Source organism: Chionomys nivalis, chromosome 23, assembly GCF_950005125.1.
Source record: "Chionomys nivalis chromosome 23, mChiNiv1.1, whole genome shotgun sequence".
Classification (NCBI taxonomy): domain Eukaryota; kingdom Metazoa; phylum Chordata; class Mammalia; order Rodentia; family Cricetidae; genus Chionomys; species Chionomys nivalis.
Window position 1 is genome coordinate 32,254,538 of NC_080108.1, and position 22,579 is coordinate 32,277,116.

The window sequence follows — 22,579 nt, forward strand, 5'->3', positions numbered from 1 at the left end:
ACAAAAATGTATATTTTAAGTAAAATTATGTGGTTTCCAGCAGATAGAAATCATTCTCAAAGAGTTTTTACGAGAACTCCATAAAAACAGCTTCTAATTCTGAAGGCAATAGAAAGTACTCCATAAAAAATGATTGTTATCAGGGCTAGAGAGATGGATGATTCAGAAGTTAACAGCACTGACTGCTCTTTCAAGAAAAGTCCAGAGTTCAGTTCCCTGCAACCACAGGTTGGCTCATGACCATCTATAATGGGATCTGGTGACCTCTTCTGGCATGCCTCCGTACATGCAGGCAAAAACTACCTAATAAATAAACCTTAAAAATGATTATTTTCATTTCCTTATTTTATTTCTTATTATAAATAGTTTCTATACTATTTAATCAGTTTCTAATTTTTGGACCTAACATTTCCTATGTAAGTTCTTAGTTAGCAACTAATGGGTTAAAATATGTACTATATTCATTAATATTCTAAGGAAATATTTTCCAGGATGCATAGAGGAATCCCTGGCTCTGAGAAAAACAAAAACAAATACATATCTATTGTCTCTGAATGCCTAAAAGTTTCCTTGCAACTTCAGCTGATACAAAGTGCAGTGTTTTGAATAAAAGTCACTGCCTGCTGCCGTGATGGTCATGGGCTTACCCTCTGAAACAGTGAGACTCTAGGGAACAGCATCTTTGAAAACTCTCCTTGTTTGTGATGTTTTGTCATAGCAACTAAATAGCAGCTAAGACAGAAGTGGGCACCGGGGGTGAGGTATTGCAGTGATAGGCCTTACTACACTTGTTTTGGAAGAATGTGTAAGAATTTGATGGAAAGTCATTGAGTGATGAAAGCAAGGTGTATGTTGAAGTTTGGAAGATGATAGTTCAGAAGGTGATGTGGACTATGGAGGTCTATCAGGAGGTTTTGTGGTGAATAATGCTGGCACCATGACTAGGGGCCATGGTGGAATATTTTGGCAAAGAATTTGCTATTTTTCCCTTTCTCCTATCAATCTGCTTGAGGCTAAATTGAAAAATGGTAGATTAATTTCTTTGACAGAGTTTCTCTGTGTATCCAGGGATGTCCTGGAACTCGCTCTATACACCAGGCTAGCCATAAATTCACAGAGATCGGCCTGCCTCTGTCTCCCTGATTGCTGCCTGACTTAAATTTTATCTTGACTGGCTTAAGAACAGTAATTTAAACTTAAAACATAACCCCCCTGTGCAACATGAAGCAAAGTTACATCCCATTATCTTTTTGAGACATGTTTGTACATCTTTCTGTTCTTCTGTTATCTGCTTCCCAGTTTTCCTCTATTCATCCACCACTGATTTATTCTGATACATTTATTGAGACTTAAAAAATTTAAATTTACTGAATATACAGATAAAAGATTATAATATCACCTTTTTTGTTGTTGAGATGTGGAGAAGAGGTCTCAGAGTTGCCAACCTGGCCTCAGGTCTTCAGCCTCCCTGTGTTGAGTTGTGAAGAACTAGGAACGACAGTTGTTCAACACTGTTCCTGGATTAGACGCAAATGGCATTCTACGGAAATAATAGACAAATAAAATAAGTCAAAATGCATATGATGCTCATGTAGAAACTGAATCAAAATTTAGGAAAAGTTATTTCTATTAAGTCTGACAATCACTTCACAATCTGATCTTTTGTATGTTTAATGAAATTCAAGTTCATATATGCTATCTTCAGCTATTATAAACATATTAGATTGAATATAATATTAGACAAAATGTTATAAATAATACAACAAATGCAGTGACACTTGTGAGGTCTTTCAAAGAAGAAAGTCTACAAAAATAAAAACACTGACTTATATTGAAATGAAAGCAACAGGCTATAAAGTATATAAAAGCATGACTTATTTTTTTTCCGAGAGGTTTTCTGGATGTAACCTAGCCTATTAAGTCAAAAATGGAACTGAATAAGCCTCCCTGTATTTGAACTTGTAAGCATGAACCAAAATTCCTCAGCTTAAAGTCTTGTTTCTTATATTGAAAACAGTAAAGCTGTAAAAAAGATAAAAGCAAAATAGCACATACTATGACAAGAATGTAGCCATAAAGTTGTTGACTGACGTATACAACATCCAGGAGTACCCAATTGTTATAATTTTATGTAGTTTTTTAGTATTGCTACTGACCCTGTATCCCAGCCTAAACTGGAACTCAATATGTATTTCAGACTGTCTTTGAATTCTCAGTGCTTCTTCAGCTTCAGCATCCTGAACACTAGGTTTGAAGGTGGAAGTCACCATACCATGTGTGTTATATAGTTTACGATGGTCTTGCATTCTTTTTTTTTTCTTTTTTTTTTTTTTTTTTTTGGTTTTTTGAGACAGGGTTTCTCTGTGGTTTTGGAGCCTTTCCTGGAACTAGCACTTGTAGACCAGGCTGGTCTCGAACTCACAGAGATCCGCCTGCCTCTGCCTCCCAAGTGCTGGGATTAAAGGCGTGCGCCACCACTGCCCGGCTCTTGCATTCTTGTAATCCTCCTAAATCAGCTTCTGGAGTACTGGGAATATGGGGATTGGCTATGATGCCAGGCTCTAAATGATGAAAATATGAAAGTTTACCTTTAGCTAGGGATGTAGTAGTTCAATTGGTAGAGTAGTTGTTGAGCCACAGGAATCACGGAGTTTGAGCCTCAGAACCACATGACCTGGTGCTGTAATACACGACTGCAATCCCAGAATCCTCCTAAAGTAGGGGCAGAGGAATCAAAAGTTAAATGGCTATCCTTTGCTACATAACTCATTGAAGGTCAGCCTGGGATGTATAAGAATAGTCTCTAATAAGTAATTAAGGTAAAATGGAAAATAATCTTGATTAGTGTGTCAACTTTGTAGTAATTTTGCAATTTTTAATTTTTTTACTATCAAAACACTTTGGTTAGTGACAACTACTGTGATTTCACCATTCAGCTCTGTATTTTTTCCATGATTTGTAATATTAATTTGTTTTTATATGGGTCATCTTTTTATAGTGTTCTGTTTTAAATCAAGAATGATTATATAAGAATTATATAAAGATTCTTTAGAGTAAATATATATATATATAAAAGCATGACAGATTTGTCTATACACTGATCCCAACATTTATTTAAACTTTTCAAATTTTGTGTATACGTGTCTGTCTTTCTATATGCTTGTGTACATCAGTTCATTGCCCATGAATGCCAGGGAAGGGTGTTGGATCACCTACAACTGGTGTTATAAGCAATTGGAAAATATCCAAGATAGGTGCTTAGAACTGAACTTAGGTCCCATGCAATAGCAACAAGTGCTCTTATCAGCTAAGTTACCACTCCAGATCCCTTTCCAATTCTTTTTCTGTAATTTATTTCAATTTAATGCATATGAGTGCTTTGCTTGGAAGCTTGTGCATGCCTAGGGCTTGGAGAGTACATAAGGTATCCTGGAACTGAAGCTACAGATGAGTATGGGCTACATTGTGGGTACTAGGAGCTGCACATAGGTTCTGTGAATGAGCAGCACCATGTGCTCTTAACTAATAATCAATATTTCCAGCCTGACATCACTGATTATCATTTAAACATCCACTGAAACCTATTTTGGTTTGTATCCACAGACACACACTAAGCAGTCATGCTGTACTTGAACTCATCTTCCTTATTTAACCTCATAAGTGCTAGAGTTGCAAGCATGAAATATTACCCTCTCCTGATTTTTTCTTTCTATAGAATTCCACTTGAATTCCCAGCCTCCCATCTACTCAGCTTGAAGGGATAGCCACCAACATTTTGTTTTAATATGATAAAACTGAATGATCATTCAAAAGAATATGCAATGAGTCTCATAGAACCTTTGTTCCATACGGTATTTCATTATTACACAACAATACCCTTATTGGCACCATTTATCAATACTTCTTTGTGAGCCATAGAAAATAGATGTATATGCTTATGTAGGCTACTGCAGACACAAGCACATGAAACATTATGTGTTGCCGGGCGATGGTGGTGCACGCCTTTAATCCCAGCACTTGGGAGGCAGAGGCAGGTGGATCTCTGTGAGTTCGAGACCAGCCTGGTCTACAGAGCTAGTTCCAGGACAGGCTCCAAAGCCACAGAGAAACCCTGTCTCGAAAAACCAAAAAAAAAAAAAAAAAAAAAAAATTATGTGTTTAGACTACCAGGTGTATGAAACAAAGAAGTGAATCCAGGCTCTCATGTATACTAGGTAAGCTCTCTACTACATATCTACGAAACAAGCAAACAAACAAACAAAAACATATTTGAGCGCTAGAGAGATAGCTCAGAGATGAAAAGACTTGCTACTCTTCTGAAGGACCCAAGTTTGGTTCCTTGTACCCATGTTGGGGAGCTCACACCAACTGAAGTTCCAGGAGGATCCAATAAAATCTTTACTCCTCAAACACTTGCACAGTTGTGGCATTGATAGACAAACAGACATCCAAATAAATTAAAACTATTTTTGATTCCTTTAAACCTAAGCTCTATGAATAAACAACACGGTATAAATAAATCTCTAAAATGATTTTTAGAGAGTCTCTCTGCTTCTCTCAAAGCCAATCAAGGAAGAAATTGATCTTCAGGGCACAAGTAGTGCAGGAAAGACAAAATATAAGTGAGAATCTCATAAGGGCTAAGGACACAATCCTTGCTGCAACTGGAGGTCATACACAAGTCTATACGTATAGTGATTAGTACATCTGTCACATATGACAGCTTAGAATTTGGAATTGTGCTACAGTTGCTCTATTCTGGCTCAACCATGAAACATGAGCAGTTGTTACACAAATAACTATCTTTTAAGATCAAATATTTGTCATAGAAATAGACAAATGAGACTTACTACATAAATTGCTTCAATTCACTTAAGGAAGTGATTGTTGTACTTCATACACTCTGGCCTTTTGCTAGTTCTAACTAGCGAGAGATATTTAGTGAGTGGAGACACAGCCCTGTACTAGTGACACACTCAGTGATATGCATCAGTAATTGTCTAGCTAGTTATACCATATAAAATTTTTGACAGAAAGTATCTTGTTTTCTCTGTCTGTGGTGACTGAAACCTTTGCTGGGTATAGTAATCTGTGCTGGCATCTGTGGTCTCTTGGTTTCTTCAAAACATCTATCCAAGACCTTCTGACTTTCAGATTTTCCATTGAAAAGTTGGGTGTACTTCTGATAGGTCTGCCTTGATATGGTACTTGGCCTTTTCTCTTTGAATTTCTTAATATTCTTTCTTTATCTGTCTCTTTAGTGTTTTGATTATTATGTGGTAGGGGACTTTTTTTGGCCCCATCTAATTGTGTTCTGTACGTTTCTGGTACTTTCATAAGCATGTCCTTCTTTAGTTTGGGAAAGTTTTCATCTATGATTTTGTTCAATATATTTTCTGTGCCTTTGAGCTGGACTTCTATCCCTATTATTTTGGTCTTTTAATGATGTCCCAGATTTTCTGGATATTTTGTGGGAAGAATTTGTTGGATTTAACATTTTTTGACTGATGAATCTATTTCCTCTACTGTATTCTGAATGGATGGAGTCCATTCCACTATAGGTAATTTAATGCCTGTCACTCTGTAATTCTCCTCAAATGCCCACAGTTGAAGAAGTCGTAAGTCCTAGGTTAGAAACGGATATTGTTATTTTGCTATACAAGCATAATGCCAAGTTCCCTTTTGAATATTTATGATTAGGCCCACAGATTTGGGGAGACCTCAGCTTACACCAGAAGGGTTGGTTTGGCTTTTTTTTTCCCTCAGTGGTCAGATGTTAATGGAGAGATACACTACTTGTTAACATGCTAAAGATATGAGGATAAAAAGATTGGATGCTCAGTTTCACATGGTAGAAGTACATTAACACCATCAACACTAAGACTCATAGACATTGTTTAAGAATTTAAGAGGCAAGATTGTGGAGAGTATTGTGGGCTTGCAATGAGGAAAGATGGGGTTACTTACAAAAGATCAAGCCAGCCAAAATACCACCTCAGATGGAATGGATAGCCTTTAAGCTGCTTTCCTTCCAAAATGCTTTTGGTAGTGGGTAGTTGCTGGAGGAGAGAGTATCTTTCTATTTTGAAATGGACACTAATACCTTTTCCCTGCTCGAGTGGGACCATAACACAGTTTCCATACCCCATATATCCATCTATCTTTCTTTCCCATACCTACCCCATCTACTTTTAATACCCAAAGTAACTGGGTCCCTGTTCTGCTCTTAACCTATACTTTTTCCTTTTTTTCTTTTCTCCCCTTTCTTCCAAATTCCTTACCTTCCTTATTTCTCTTTCCCCCTATAACCTTACTATTTTTCTCTTATTTAAATTACATTGTACCTGTTCTTTAGAGTACTTGTGCCTTACCCTCCAAAGACAGGATATTTATTCAATTATCTGATTGCAAAGCATTACCACTAAAACTCAAGAAATCCTTATTTTCTCTCCCTTTCATTTCCCTGTTAACTACTTTTCCAATATTTTTCCTTTCCATTTTTCTACTTATAGTTATTGTGTTAATATGCCTGTTTCCTGATTTTATGATTAAGAGACAACCCTTAAATATTATTAATCTGTTTTCCTGGCAAATGGAGGTTTGGCAGTCTTGGAAGTGACTATGACTTTGATTCCCTGAACAAAAATCTTCGGAAGGAGGTATGTCCACGTATGGTGCATTCAGTCAAGGACAAGCTGTTACGCATGCATATGGCAAAATAAATTGATGTTAAAGTAAACAAATGGGGGACATCTTCACCATAAGATTATTAAAATACTCTTTTAAAGAAACAGTCCTATCAAAAATATGATACAGAACCGAGACCACAAGGAAATCAGTGTGCTCTCTGAAAAGCGAAAGGTACAGAGGAGAGCTTCCATGGAACTAAACTTTGCCAGCCCTTGGAATAAGACTGCTTCAGAGATAATTGCATAAATATACTCTGATGCCCTACCATCAATAACTAGATAATTGACACATCCTTGACATTTATCTGATGAATAGGATAATTACCGGGTAACGGTAGAATGTTATAAAGTTCCAGGAAGACAAATTCCTCACTTTCTCTTTCACTAAAATGCAAACATGGAATTTTTTGTTTTGTGATTTACTATGAAATACCTGGAGAGGTTTGAAAGCTAGAATAGGTCTTGTCATTAAAGACAGGACATGTCATATGAAAGGAGACTGGAATAATTTTTCAAATAGTTTGAGGGATCTTGAATGCATAGATTATGTTGCTCCCAGAAGCCATGTATCTCAATGCTGGAAAGTGGTATGTGTTAAAAACTTATCCATGTATGGTCTTACAAAGCTGTAAACAACGCAAGCTAAAAAATCAGGGTGCCAGCTACAAAGAATCCCAGGGGACATGACTGTTAAGATTAAAAACCACTTTTTCTATTTCATGTTAGAAAAATATCTTTTTGTATCATACATATAGCAGTCTGTACATAGAGATACCTGAACAATGTACCTTGAGTGCCTTTGGATGCTGGGCATTATCACTCCTTCCAAGATTCAGAAAACTGAAGGAGGTAATTTTAACTATTTAAAGAAGTATGAAAATAGCTGAGAAATGTTTTTGGGATTAATCACGGGTGCTATTTCGGGGACTACACAGGATGTCTACGAGATAGGGAAAATTAACATTCCATTATTTACTACCTGAGCAACTACAGTATTTCATGCTTGCTGGGCAGAGGAAAAAGTTATAGTAAACTGGCTTTGTGCAAGTAAAAATCTTGCTTGTAATATATGTGACCATGAATCCAGCTTCCCATAGAGAAGAGAGGAAATAGATACTTTGGAGCTTTGCTACGACAACCGGAGACAACTTAAGTTGGGAGCTGGGAATAGAACCCACTCTGCAAGCACATTAGGTACTTTGAATCACTTAGACACCTCTCCAGGAATGGGATCAAAACACTGGAAAATACTAAATAGTATTTCGGGGATATGCAGAGGTAGGAAGATTACTGAAGGTTAGAGGTCCAACATGCACTAAAGCATAATTTGGGAAAGGATGTAAAAATAAATTCCATATACCATAAAACATATTAGTAGATATGGTAATGAAAACATTTAGTTACAGATAGAAGACATACCTTGAAGTAGTATAGGAAGACTCAACTTAATCTATTTTCTCCTACTTAATCTACTTAATCTACATACAGGAAATATTCTGAAAAAGAGAAAGGAGACTAAGCTCAATAGAATAGGTAAGACAGTATAAATCACAATAACAAGTTAATAGAAAAAACAAACAGGCATGCAGCAAATTATGTTTCTATATGCTTGATTTGTAAGATTGTAAAAGTTTGAGTCAAAATAAATATTACTTTTGTCTAGCACATTAATATGGGGCAAAACAAATGGAAAATATCTAATGAGAAATTAGGGATGACACAAATAAAAATGGTGTGAACATAAACATGCTTTCAAAAGAAAAAATGACTCCAATGACACATGAGAAAACATGATTGTATTTGAGAACATGATTGTATTTATTTATGTACAAAATAGTAACAAAACAAAGAAAATACAAAACATATAGTATTTTATTTAACATACATGACTAGTTTACAGACAGAGACACTCAGTATGGAAACTCAAAAGAATAACAAATAATGAAATAGCATGATGATTTAATAATATTTAATAAATAGCACTTTATAATATTATTACGACAAACACATGTACCACTGTTAACTTAAATATTTATAATTTTAGTAAATAATCAAATACACTTACTCAAATTTAGATTTTATATACTTTGCCATGGTACATGGAAACAATAGAAATTATGAAATAGCTATAAGATTCATATTTACAAGGATCAGTGCTACATAGAAAATAGCTACTCTCTCAACAGATGAAAGATGCATTCATGTATTTATAAAAAATGCTCCCCAAAGTAACAGAATTTTAAAGGTAATAAAAAGCTTCATGCAACCTAAATGGCCCTCAAATGAAGAATGGACAAGGAAAATGTGGTACATTTACACAATGGAGTACTAAACAAAAAAAAAATGACATCGTGAAATATGCAGGCAAATGGATGGAGCTGGAAAACATTTTGAATGAGGTAACCCAGACAAAGACAATTACTACATGTCTCATAAGTGATATTTAAACATAAAGCAATGAAAACAAGCCTACAAATCACAATATCAGAGAACCTAAACAATGAGGACCCCAAGAAAGACATACATGGATCTAATGTACATGAGAAGAAGAAAAAAAATCAATAAAAAGTAACTAAAAATGTTTCATACAATACTGTTTTAGCTCAGTACAACTCAGGATATGCTATGAAGTCAAACCATTTGAAAAAGCAAAACAAGGTAAAAGTTCTTTATAAATTTATGATCAGTTATAACTGAACTTTAAATCAGCTTCAAAATTACCCTGCAGTCATTATGAGCAGCGCCGAAAAAGCTGAAGTTAATGTCAGTGTCATCATACTTTTCTTGAGTTAGTCCATCAGAAACAGTAAAAGTCTTTAAATATATAAGTCTTCAAAGACATCTTCCATTCTCTATCCAAATAGCTAGTTCAATTTTAATGATTGGTAAAAGCATTCACGCCACACCTTCTAGACCTTTCTACAATTAGGAATCTTGTAGAAACATTGTAGAAACAATGATTATCCATTTTGGTGACTACCTGAAAGCACAAAGGAAGAAATTCAGAATAAAGTAAAGCATTTTTGTTTATATAAAAACATCTTATTCATTAGGCCCATGAGTATTAGTCATTCAAAATATTTTATTAACATAGATAAGCACATTAGTATTGATCTTAAGATTTTTCATTTTGTATATTCATTAAACTTGCTACTTTGTTAAGCATAAACATTTTCAAGTAATCATACATTGTATATTGAACCATTTTCCCCATCTACTCTCCTTATCCTGGTCACTCTGGTTTCTGACTATGCATATGTGATCACCAGCCATATTCACTCAACAATAAAACCAAAGAAATACTTGGATCATATATATTTGAGATTTTAAGTATGGGTGTTTTTTGATGTACATGTATATGATGGTTCTATATTACTAAGCATGGGTTCAGAGAACTAAGCTCAGGACCTTTATAACAGCAGTATCCACATTTAACTGATAAACCATTTATTCTAGACCATTATTAACATGTTTTTCCCAACTCACAAAACTAATGAAATAGGTAAGCCCATTCCCATCTGTACATGCATAAAACCATAATTTTTATTAGATAATTGTTAATTTTAATAGGACTGTATCAGGAAGACTGGTGATGTGGCTAGATTCCACCAGTCGCTGGAAAAATGATTTCTTTAAATAAGAAAATTCAAATGTAAGGAAACAGTAAGGTTGGAAAGAATATTAGTTTGCTACACTTAAATTAATAAAATTAAAGTCCTTTTTTACCTCTAGGCTGCAGATAACGCTTTAAAAGTAATTTGTCTTCGACTCCAAATGTTGATCACAAACGTAGATTTAAGAAGTCTGTTGTCCTGACCTCCTGAAAAATAAAGTAGGTAGTACAAAACATGTTAATAAAGAAGTATAAGGAACATTATTCTGGTACTTTTGGGGAGGAGTCTGTTAATTATTTGCAAAATATTTATATTCAGTTCCCATTTGTTATGTGTGTGGGAGACTTCAGGGGCATCAGAAGCCCCCAATGTTGAGTAGTATCTGGTTGGTGCTGCAACTATAACTCAAATCCCCTGTGCACAGACATCAGATTCCCCTGACTCTGGAGTCTCAGGCAGCATGGAGTTGCTGCCATCTCTAACTTTAAATGCTGCCACTATTTAAAAGTTCTTCCTGGTAAATTTGCAGCCTCTACACATCTCTAAATGCCTACTTGAGATTCCTGAAGCAAAGCAAACGCATGCAATGAAGGAATAATCTAGTCTTTCCTTATATAATTGGAATGGCTAAGCTTATTGGCTCAGCTTTTACTTTAGCATGCTTCTTACCCTGAGTTATAGTCCATGTACAAAAATAGGAAAACTTGCTGCAACCTATCTGAATGTGCCATGCAAAAGCTAATGAGGAATAATGCCATTATCAATGTTTACTCAGTTTCCCTCATTGGTTCATCGCTTGAAATACAACCAGTTTAATACTCACGTGGCTAATGCAATACTCTTTGCTGTCACATGAGATCCTCGAGTGTCTAAAATTCTTCACAAACAGAGAACTTTGGGATAAGGCAACCCATCACTCCCGGGATGTTGACAATCAAAGCTAATGGGGAAAAAAGTCTATTTCTTGTTGTTTAGATGCATATTAGCAAAGGCCTTAAAACATACGAAAACAGAAGTTGTCTTACTCCTTTCTCTTTAAAGGTAGCAAAAATTTAACATCCTTCTTGAACATGTTTTCTGTCTGCCTAAATTTTTCATTTATTCTAGGTGCTTTCATTTGGCAATCTCAAAGCAGATATACATTGTCTACCTTAAACAAATCAATCACCCACATATTAGTATTCTTAATTATACCTTAGTTTGAAAAACTAAAATGTACCTATATGTAAATTGTTCTTTTCTTCAATTACAATACCACAAACCCTACTTCTATTGAAACACAATATTTTAAATGTTATAATCATCTTAAGCTACAGGCCTTGTATTATTAAATTTGAGAAACTGAAATGATAAAATACATATTCTTTATACTTCTGTTCCTGTAGGGAGGGGTTCAGTTCTTCTGCTTCCATACTTTCTGCTGACAGTATCTTGTTAGCCCAGGATGTCTCAAATGGATGTGCAGCTCCTCATGGTCTCTCTTGGCAGATGCTGGTTGGTGTTCGGCATACAGCTGAACTTCTTAACTAATATTGCCTTATATATCATACAGCCTACTTTTTCTTAAAGTACTTCAGAGGGAACAATAGATATCCAACTTTAATAATCTCCAATGAAAAATATATACAATTTTTAAACTTTTATGTATTAAAACTGTATCTCAGAGAACAAAAAAATGATGAATTTACAAAGTTATACGCTAATTATTATCACAAAATGTGTCTAGTAATAGCATTGAGATTGCAAACTCATCTGAACTAGAAATAATGTTGGAATACAGGTTAAAAAATCAAACATTACACATTACTACTATAATGTATGTGAAAAAATATAATTACATATGAAAAAACAAGTATGCCTTGGTTATAGTAAAAAAACAATGCTTTTAGCAATTCTCAAATTAATTCAAAATTTGAATTACTTGTCACTATACATCTTTCTTCATGAAAATAAAACTAATTTTCTTTGAGTAATTTTTCTCAAGCAAAAATAGCTTACTCAGAATTTTATACTTAATACACTGAGTAGTACTTATCTTTTTCCTTGAAAAAAGTATTTGCTACAATGCTTCATTAATGTTAGATTACAATGTAATATTTACAGGTTTATCTTTTGTTATGAATATTCATCTGAAAATGCATTTTTCAAATGAAAAGATGTATCAGTTATTTACAACTTGTCTTGAAAGCTGTCATGCAATGTGAATATAATAATGTATTAATTGAAGGAGGTAGAAGAAACTCTTTTAATAGATGTTCCTTACAATGACTAGAAAGAAATATTTACATTAATAGTCTATCATTACTAGAGGCACAGAATGAAGATTTATGCCCTTACATGTACAATAAGCCTTAATTATCCTATGGGAAATGATGAATTATCTTGATAAGTAGCCAAAGTTAAAATTAAATCTTATTACACTACCATCAATAAGTAATAAACATAAAATGTGATAAATTCTCAACCAGAAATTTCACATCCAGAAATGAAAAGAAGCAAAGGTTTCCAATGATGTATTCACAAAATTATACCCTGTGGCACTCTATATCTGTCTAGACAGACAAGACCTTCAAATGCTGTATTTCAATATTATTTACAAAGTTGTCTTGAATATTGTCATGCAACCAGGAAACACATACAAAACTTTGCAGTGTCCTAGGAGGTAGTACAAAATCTTCATGAAATTTGACAAAAAGTAGGAAAAAAGGTCAACTAGGCTACTAGGAGGATGGAGTAGAAAATGCATAGTGATTAACTTTCTCCTCTGGCATTCAAACAAATATGAAACACTGGGCTCTATGTTTCCCCCTTAGAAACTATCATATAAATTATAAAAGACAATGATATTTATATTATATTTACACCTGTAGAAATACAAGCTGTTTGATGAAAAATAGCTCATTCCTTACAATGTTACATTTTGCCAGGTATCATGGATATATACCTATATAATTCTGAGGTATCTTTTGGAAAAATATACACAAATATCTGTGGCCAGAAAAATAAAATGAAAGTACATGCTCTTTATACAGTATACATAATTTTCAAAAAACAGCGACACCTTAAGTTTTATGCTTGAGTTGTACTCATAATTTAGTAACTGAAAAGACATCATGGTATACTATACACTCATATTTGTAAATATATATTGTATTTTACATTTCTATAAGAGATACGTAAACACATAAGTGTCCTTTCTTAACAATGTTTAGATAATTCAACACCACTCAAATGAATCACTAACTGAAATCTATAAATATGAATATTTTATCAGCAAAAATAATTTCTCTCTTCCTAAAACCATATACATTTTAAAATCTATTACAGGACAATTGTTTTAAACACATTTTTTTCTTAATACTTGTGTTAACATCCATTCCTGAAAATTTTAATATAAATTCACTACATACATTTGACACATTATATAGGCTTAGTACATTACATTTTAACACACAAAAAGAATTTATAAATTTTAAAAGTAAAATACATTCAGAAAACTGAATAAATTACATACATAGGTAAAAGTATCTGAATATACATAAAAATATCTGTATATGTACACAATGTATCTATATACATATATATACACACAAATAAACCTCATATAAATTAAGTACAAAATATTATGATACCTCTAATGTTAAGACTGAACAGATATTAATAACACCATGTGCATAGGGCAGTTGATGGTGTTTCTACAAATGTAAGAATTTGAGACACTCTACAATTAGTCTATTATTTCAGCAACAGTTAAACACCGTGAGGTCAGATTTTTTTTTTAAAAAAAATGAATAAAAAACAAACACAGAAACAAGTTGAGAATTTGACCGGACTATTTAGAAAGTCTGCACTACATAATGCGAAGTCCCACAAACATGTAAACAGGGGGATGGTGATCAAATCTTATGTAGCTCACTGACTTAATTTCTAAAAACATGACTGATGCATGGAAGCATGGAAGATTCACTGATAGAAACCTGGTATTTGATAACTATAACTGTATGATACAGCAATTCCAATTAATAACAATGTTGGCCCTTACTTAACATTTCACCATTCACAATGAACAAACAAAAAAATTGCTGTTATCATACCACTTATGAAACCATATAATAATCTCTGGTGAAACCAAAAGTTCTAATCTTTCATTTTAGTTACTATTGTTTTAATTGAGTAGATACTCATTAATTAGTATGTATATAAAACTGTATTCACATACATGTAAATACATGGGACAATCACACTATTACAGGCCAACTGTCTTAAACACATTCTTTCTTAATACATGTGTTAACATCTATTCCTGAAAATTTTAATATAAATTCACTACATACATTTGACACATTATATAGGCTTGGTACATTACATTAACACACAAAAAGAATTTATAAATTTTAAAAGTAAAATACATTCAGAAAATTGAATAAAAATTATATACATAGGTAAAAGTATCTGAATATACATAAAACTATTTGTATATGTACACAATGTATTTATATACATATATATACACACAAATAAACCTCATATAAATTAAGTACAAAATAGTATACCTCTAATGTTAAGACTGAACATGTATTAATAACACCATGTGCATAGGGCAGTTGATGGTGTTTCTACAAATATAAGAATTTGAGACACTCTACAGTTAGTCTATTATTTCAGCAGTAGTTAAACACCATCAGGTCAGATTGTTTTAAAAAATGAATAAAAACAAACACAGAAACAAGTTGAGAATTTGACTGGACTATTTAGAAAGTCTGCACTACATAATGCGAAGTCCCACAAACATGTAAACAGGGGGATGGTGATCAAATCTTATGTAGCTCACTGACTTAATTTCTAAAAACATGACTGATGCATGGAAGCATGGAAGATTCACTGATAGAAACCTGGTATTTGATAACTATAACTGTATGATACAGCAATTCCAATTAATAACAATGTTGGCCCTTACTTAACATTTCACCATTCACAATGAACAAAATTAAAAACACAATGTTGGCCTTTAACATTTCACAGTTCACAATGAACAAACAGAAAAAACAATTGCTGTTATCATACCACTTATGAAACCATATTAACAATCTGGTGAAACCAAAAGTTCTAATCTTGTATTTTAGTGTATATCATCGAGTATAGATACTCATGAGTTAATACGTATATAAAACTGTATTCACATACATGTCAATACATGGGACAATCACACTTATATCAAGAACAGCAGAAATGTTTACATTTCACATATTTCATGTAATAAAACCCCTATAAATGATGTTAATAAAGATGTGATACAAATGTCGAAGAAAAATAATTTTATATATACACATGACTTATGGTTTTAAATCATAATGATATTTAGAATATGCACAATACAATTCAAGTTTTATACAACACATTTGAAAAGAGTTCAGAAATTTTCCATTAGATATCTACCTTACTAGATCTTTTAAATGGCATATTAGTTCATCGTGTGTGTTGAGTAGAGTCTCTACACTATATAACCAAACCTCTTTAAACACAGCATAAAGCAGTGTTTTATGTTCATAGACATCTTTCCTATCATTAAGTTAAAGATGTTCAGATTCATCCACAAATTACTTCTTATTTGGGTAAAGCCATGACATAGACCATCTCACTTAAATTGTACTCTCTTATTTACTACATCCTTTACTATGGCCCTAAACGAGTCTAGAAATTCATGAACAAGCAATAAATTCATTCTAGTAAGTAAATTATCTTCAAATGCAAAATATCATCTTAATATTCTATATAATGTTAAAATAACAAATGGTACATTATTCTACTATAATGTAGATGTGTACATTCAACCGTAGATATTGTAACAGGGCTATGTTCCATCATGAATTTTATCATGACAAAGAGATCCGTTACTCAAATTAGGGTAAGCTTCTCTGACAAACACATAACCATGATTACTATATATAAAGCATCCTGAACTAAATTCCATAGTAATGTTTCCAAGTGAGTGCTCATTGAAAGGCCAACTAAAATAATTGTAAAAATATGAGGCCTTAAACTAGAAAGTCTATTTTTATGCCTAAAACTATAAGAATATTTTTTATACACTTTAACAAACATGTGGTTTGTGATCTTAGGATCAAGATGGCATGAAATAATCATACTTGTATGACTCCATAAGTGTAATTTCCCAATTTATATTTAATTGCACTTCTCATGACCCCTTGTTTCAGACCAACCTTAGCCACTCCAACATAATCATAAAATTCACTGCTTTCCATAATCTTTATGAAATGATTTTACCAGGAAGTAACAGAAATTTTACCTTATATTAAGTTATTTGATTACAGTATTCATTTGAAAAACCTTTAACACATACCATCTTCTTTTAATTTTTACTAAATAAACCAAAAAATACAGTACAATAAAATTATTTTTCTGGTTTGACTCTGAACCATGTAAGATAATGTGTTATCAAGAATCATCTTAGAATTCTATGTTAACTAAATTATCCCAATAAGTTATGATATATTTAAATTTTATCAGTTATAAAAATTTTAACCAAAGTATATTTTACAACTGTAAAAAATCTACTTGTATCTTCAAGCAGATCTGCAAACATTCAGAAGTAAATCTAACAAAGACATGAGAATTTTCCACAGTAAAAAAAAAAAAAACTACAGCAGTAGCTACTATACAAAACAAAGCTCAAGAGGAACAAAAACACCTAGTATAGATGTAATCTTCCAGACTCTGCCAAATCAAGTGTTTGAAAATAGTAATAAGTTATCTTACTGCCCAAAAATGAAAATAAACTAACTGATATTTGTAAAATAATTACTCATACTCAATATCAGGAATCAGAGTTAATTTAAACCATGTTTATCAGACTAACACTCTATTGAAATGCATTGTGAGAATATACACTAATTTCTCTGGATTCACACTCAGCATTCTCTAAATATCTCATTCAAAGGAAAAAAAAATCAATGAGTATCTTACTAGTAAGATCTCAATATAGTGAATGGAAAATTGAGAATGACTAAGAACAGGCTCCAGAAATTATCACTTGATGACTGGAAGGAAGACATCAGCTTCCAGTGTTTTTCTCAGGTTTCTACAGCAGAAGGAAAGCAGGGTGAAAGCTACTGCAGGATGGGAATATGGAGGCACTTTACAACAGGGAATGAATAGGTATAAAACCAAGTTTGTTATAGTGAAAAGATCTACAGCTCCAGTCTCCTTGGGAATAAATTAATTTTGTTACCTAAGTCATTAAACTGACACTTTGGCTAGATTTCAGAGTAATCATCACTTTGAGCTTCATTTCATCATGCTCAGTAAACATAGCTCATCATAAATCCAGCCAAGGTCTTTGACAAGGTATTTACTAAAATACTAGGTAACAATTGTAATGTGGTATGCGGTTGTGGGTACTTGGTACTGGTGTGGTAGGAAAGACAGTGAGGGGCCTGCTTTAGAAAGACACTCAAAGTTTATAGAGTTATGGTTCAGTGACATTAATTCCTTCACATGAAAAAGATTCTGAGCTAAATTAACGGCACTGAAAAAAAATGTGAAGTGTCCAGGCTAAGTGTATGGTTAGTTCCCTAGTGAGATGCAGTAGGTCTTATGTCTCATCTCAATGCTCATTCATGCATTCTTTCAGTGCATCTGTCTCTGTCTCAATAATTAAATAAATGAATCTGCTAGATGGGAGTAATGCAATAATGCAAGACTGTAGTACCACACTTGGGAGGCAGAGGCAGGAATATTATGAGTTTTACAGAGTTATATTACAAGACCAAAGATGAACAAAATAAACAGAACCATAAAATTTAAGAATCCACACAAATGTCTGTACACTGCATTTTAAAACTAAAGATAATGACAGTACACAATTCCCAGCATCAAAATATAATTAAATAAACATTTAAATGAACAGTAAATGCAGAGACAAAAATTGATCATACCAGTATCAGAGTAACAGTGAGATCCAGGGTTTCATAGAACTAAATACAGTAAATAACCATCCCTTTCCAAATGTAATTCAAAAAGTTGATACCTGTCACCAATGATAGCTCATTAAAAACCCATTGTTCTTACCAAGTTTTCTTATGACATTTATGCATAACAATTTTAATTGGTAACTGAATCCTCCAGAAGAGACAAAACAGGAGCTCACCTTTTTTGATGATTTTACAGATGATTCTATAATGGCAAAATTCTTGCGCTATTTTTCAACACTATGTGATCCACTGACCACACCTATGTCTAGATTAAGAAGCCAGTCACTTAATCAAGCAAAAAAATAGATGAAGACCATAAAATAAATATATAAAATGCCAGAAAGTCAATAATTAAATAGATCAGAAAGCAATTGATCATTCAATAAATTAATCGATATCACAGTAAGCCAATAAACTAGACCTAGAAAACAATAGGTAGTCACTAAGTAAGTTAATCATTAAATAGATCAGGACAATAGATGAATGAACAAATAAATAATTCACTTCAAAAATGAAAATAAATGTGCCAGCAAGCTATTAACTCAAATCAATAGAAAGAAAGTCAGTAAATAGAAAATAAATAATACCTGCAAATCAAATTAACCAATAAAATGCTCATTAAATATAACACAATATATACATAGACAAAAAGTGATATATAGAAACATAAATATGCAAACAAGCAAATATATAGACAATCAATCATTGGGAAAGAGAGCTAATAAATAGATCAAGTAGGAAATAAAAAATAACTAGATATACCAGCATTCCAATATATAAAGATGAAATCAATCAATAAATAAATGAAGACAATAAATATAGCAGAAATACAATAACTAAAAATCAGGAAGCTAATAAAGATATATTATATATAGGTATATAAATACAGTGAGTAAATGAAATAATTACATAGATGAAGACAATAAATAAGGTAGTGCACAAATAAGTAAATTAATTCATCATTAAAATCATAAAGAGAATAAACAAACAACCAAATAAATAAATGAGCAGGGTGGGAAGTAACAAAATAAATAAATAAGCCAGCAAGTAACTAATTAATGTCAATAAATCCCCTGATAGGTAAAATGGGCAATGAACAGATCAAGATGCCAATAAATAAAGTGTGCAATAAATAAGTTAGTAAGTATGCATATAAATACCACCACCAATACTCAAGAAAGGGAATAAACAGATCAAGAGGCTAGCAAACACCAAACAAATAAATAACTTAAATAAGTTAGTAAAATAAAAAACCATAGTGTGCAATAAATAATTACTCTGCAAATAAAATCATTAAATAGATCAACTATATAATAAATAAACTAGTGTTTAAATAAATAAATAGACAGATGACAGCAAGTCAATAAATAAACTCAATTATTCCTGATAGTCTTTTTTAAAACTATCAAAGATAATAATAAATACATTAGTTGGTAAGTAAATGAATCAATCATTAAATATATCAAATATACAGTAAGTTAATGGTTAAATGAGTAAACAAGCCAGCAAGTCTATCAATCAATCGACAGGTAAAAATGGCAATGAAAAGACAACAATAAGTAATAAATAAATACTGCAAGAAATAAATGTTACTGGACAAGTATCAGTCATTAAATAGATCAAATATACAATAATTAAATTAGTTGGCAAGTACACAGATTATAATACCATAGATAGATATGTCTGCAAGTGAATAAAGCCAATCAATCTGCAGATATGTATAAAGGCAATAAATAGACCACAATAAATACGTCGGCAAGTCCATAATGTTAAATAATCCCAGTAGGTAAATGGCAATAATTAAACCATTCAAGACCACAAATCAATCAATAAGTTAGTGGGTAAGATCATTAAATAGATCAAATATACAATAAATAAGTTAGTGGGTAAGCAAATAAATAGTATACACAATAAATAAGTTAGTTGGTAAGTAAGCAAAATCATTAAATAGATCAAATGTAAAATAAATAAGTTAGTGGATAAGTCCACAAATAAATAAATGTCAGGAAGTCCATAGAGCTAAACAATCCACAAAATAGATAAAAATGGCAATAAATAAATAAATAAATAAATAAATAAATTAGTAGGTAAGTACATAAAATAAATAAGTTAGTGGGTAAGTACATAAATAAATAAGTTAGTGTGTAAGTAAATAAATAATAGCAAGTAAATAAATAATGTCAATCAATCCATCAACAGATAAGAAAAGCAATGAGCTGATCAAGATGCAAATAAATAAATCAAATATGCAATAAATAAATAAGCTAGTGGGTAAGCAAATAAATAGTATATACAATAAATAATTTAGTTGGTAAGTAAGCAAATCAATCATTAAATAGATCAAATATACAATAAATAAGTTAGTGGGTAAGCAAATAAATAATATAAACAATAAATATAAGTTAGTTGGTAAGTAAGCAAAATCATTAAATAGATCAAATGTAAAATAAATAAGTTAGTAGATAAGTCCACAAATAAATAAATGTCAGGAAGTCCATAGAGCTAAACAATCCACAGAATAGATAAAAATGGCAATAAATAAACCGTTCAAGACTAAAATAAACAAATAAATAAGTTAGTAGGTAAGTACATAAAATAAAAAAGTTAGTGGGTAAATACATAAATAAATAAATAAATAAATAAATAAGTTAGTGGGTAAGCATATAAATAGTATATACAATAAATAAGTTAGTTGGTAAGTGAGCAAAATCATTAAATAGATCAAATATATAATAAGTTAGTGGGTAAGCAAATAATATATACAATAAATAATTTAGTTGGTAAGTAAGCAAAATCATTAAATAGATCAAATATACAATAAATAAGTTAGTGGGTAAGCAAATAAATATATACAATAAATAAGTTAGTTGGTAAGTAAGCCGATGAATCATTAAATAAATGAAATATACAATAAATAAGTTAGTGGATAAGTCCACAAATAATTGTCAGGAAGTCCATAGAGCTAAACAATACCCAGAATAGATAAAAATGGCAATAAACCGTTCAAGACTACAATAAATAAATAAATAAATGAATAAATAAATGAATAAATAAGTTAGTGGGTGAGTACATATAAGTTAGTGTGTCAGTAAATAAATAACAGCAAGTTAATAAATGTCATTCAATCCACCGACAGATGAGAAAAGAAATGAACTGATAAAGATTCAAATAAATAAATAAAATATGCAATAAATAAGTTAGTGGGTAAGTAAGCAAAATAATTAAATAGACAAATGTATAATAAATAAGTTAGTGTGTCAGTAAATAAATAAATATGACAGCAAGTCAATAAATAACGTCAATCAATCCCTGAGAAAGAAGAAAAGCCAAACAGATCAAGATGTAAATAAATAAGTTGAATATGCAGTAAATAAATAAGTTAGTGGGTTAGAAAACAAAATAATTAATACATCAAATGTACAATAAATAAATACGTTAGTGGATAAGTATATAAATAAATAAAATAAATAAGATAGATCAACTATACAATAAATAAGTTAGTGGGTAAGTAAATGAATAAATAAATACATACATCATATATATATATATATATATGTACAATAAATGATTTAGTGGGTAAGTCCATAAATAAATGTCAACAAGTCCATAATGTTAAATAATCCCAATAGGTAAAAGGCAGTAAGTAAACCATTGAAGAACATTGTAAATAAATAAAAAAGATAGTAGGTAGGTAAATTAATAAACCATTAAATAGATCAACTGTTCAATGAATAAGTTAGTGGGTAAATAAATAAATGACAGCAACTCAATAAATAACAATCAATGCACTGATAAGAAAAACATATCAAGATACCAAATAAATAAATAAAATAAAATATGCAATAAATAAATAAATGAATAAATAAGTTAGTGGGTAAGTAACCAAAATCATTAAATATATCATATGTATAAGTTAGTGGGTAAATCCATAAATAAGTATGTAAGCAAAGCTATAAAATTACACAATCCCCCCATAGGTAAAATGGGCAATAAATAAACCAATCAAGACCACAATAAATAAATAATAAATAATTTAGTGGGTAAGTAAATAAATAACATTAAGTAAACCATATATACAATAAATAAGTTAATGGGTAAGTCCATAAATAAATGTGTCTGCAAGTCCATAAAGTTAAACAATACCCAATAGGTAAAATGGACAAGAAACAAATCAAGATCACACTAAATAAATAAGTTAGTGGGTAAGTAGATAAATAAAACATTAAGTAAACCATATGTACAATAAATAAGTTAGTGGGTAAGTCCATAAATAAATATGTCAGCA

General features: G+C 31.7%; 1 long non-coding RNA gene and 1 other non-coding gene across 2 annotated transcripts in view; both read right to left on the reverse strand.

Moving 5' to 3' along the window:
• The window catches only part of LOC130865071 (uncharacterized), a 29,473-nt gene extending 10,605 nt beyond the window's left edge, over nucleotides 1-18,868 (reverse strand). The window contains exons 1-6 of the long non-coding RNA XR_009056067.1: nucleotides 11,127-18,868; nucleotides 10,416-10,509; nucleotides 9,411-9,669; nucleotides 8,109-8,185; nucleotides 2,589-2,712; nucleotides 1,400-1,540 (exon numbers count right to left, since the gene is read on the reverse strand). This is a non-coding gene — a long non-coding RNA (uncharacterized LOC130865071). The remainder of the gene's footprint in view (nucleotides 1-1,399; nucleotides 1,541-2,588; nucleotides 2,713-8,108; nucleotides 8,186-9,410; nucleotides 9,670-10,415; nucleotides 10,510-11,126) is intronic.
• LOC130865623 (small nucleolar RNA SNORD64) lies at nucleotides 17,580-17,649 on the reverse strand. Its single transcript, XR_009056175.1, has one exon. It is a non-coding gene; the product is annotated as a small nucleolar RNA SNORD64 (small nucleolar RNA).
• Nucleotides 18,869-22,579: the final 3,711 nt, after the last annotated feature.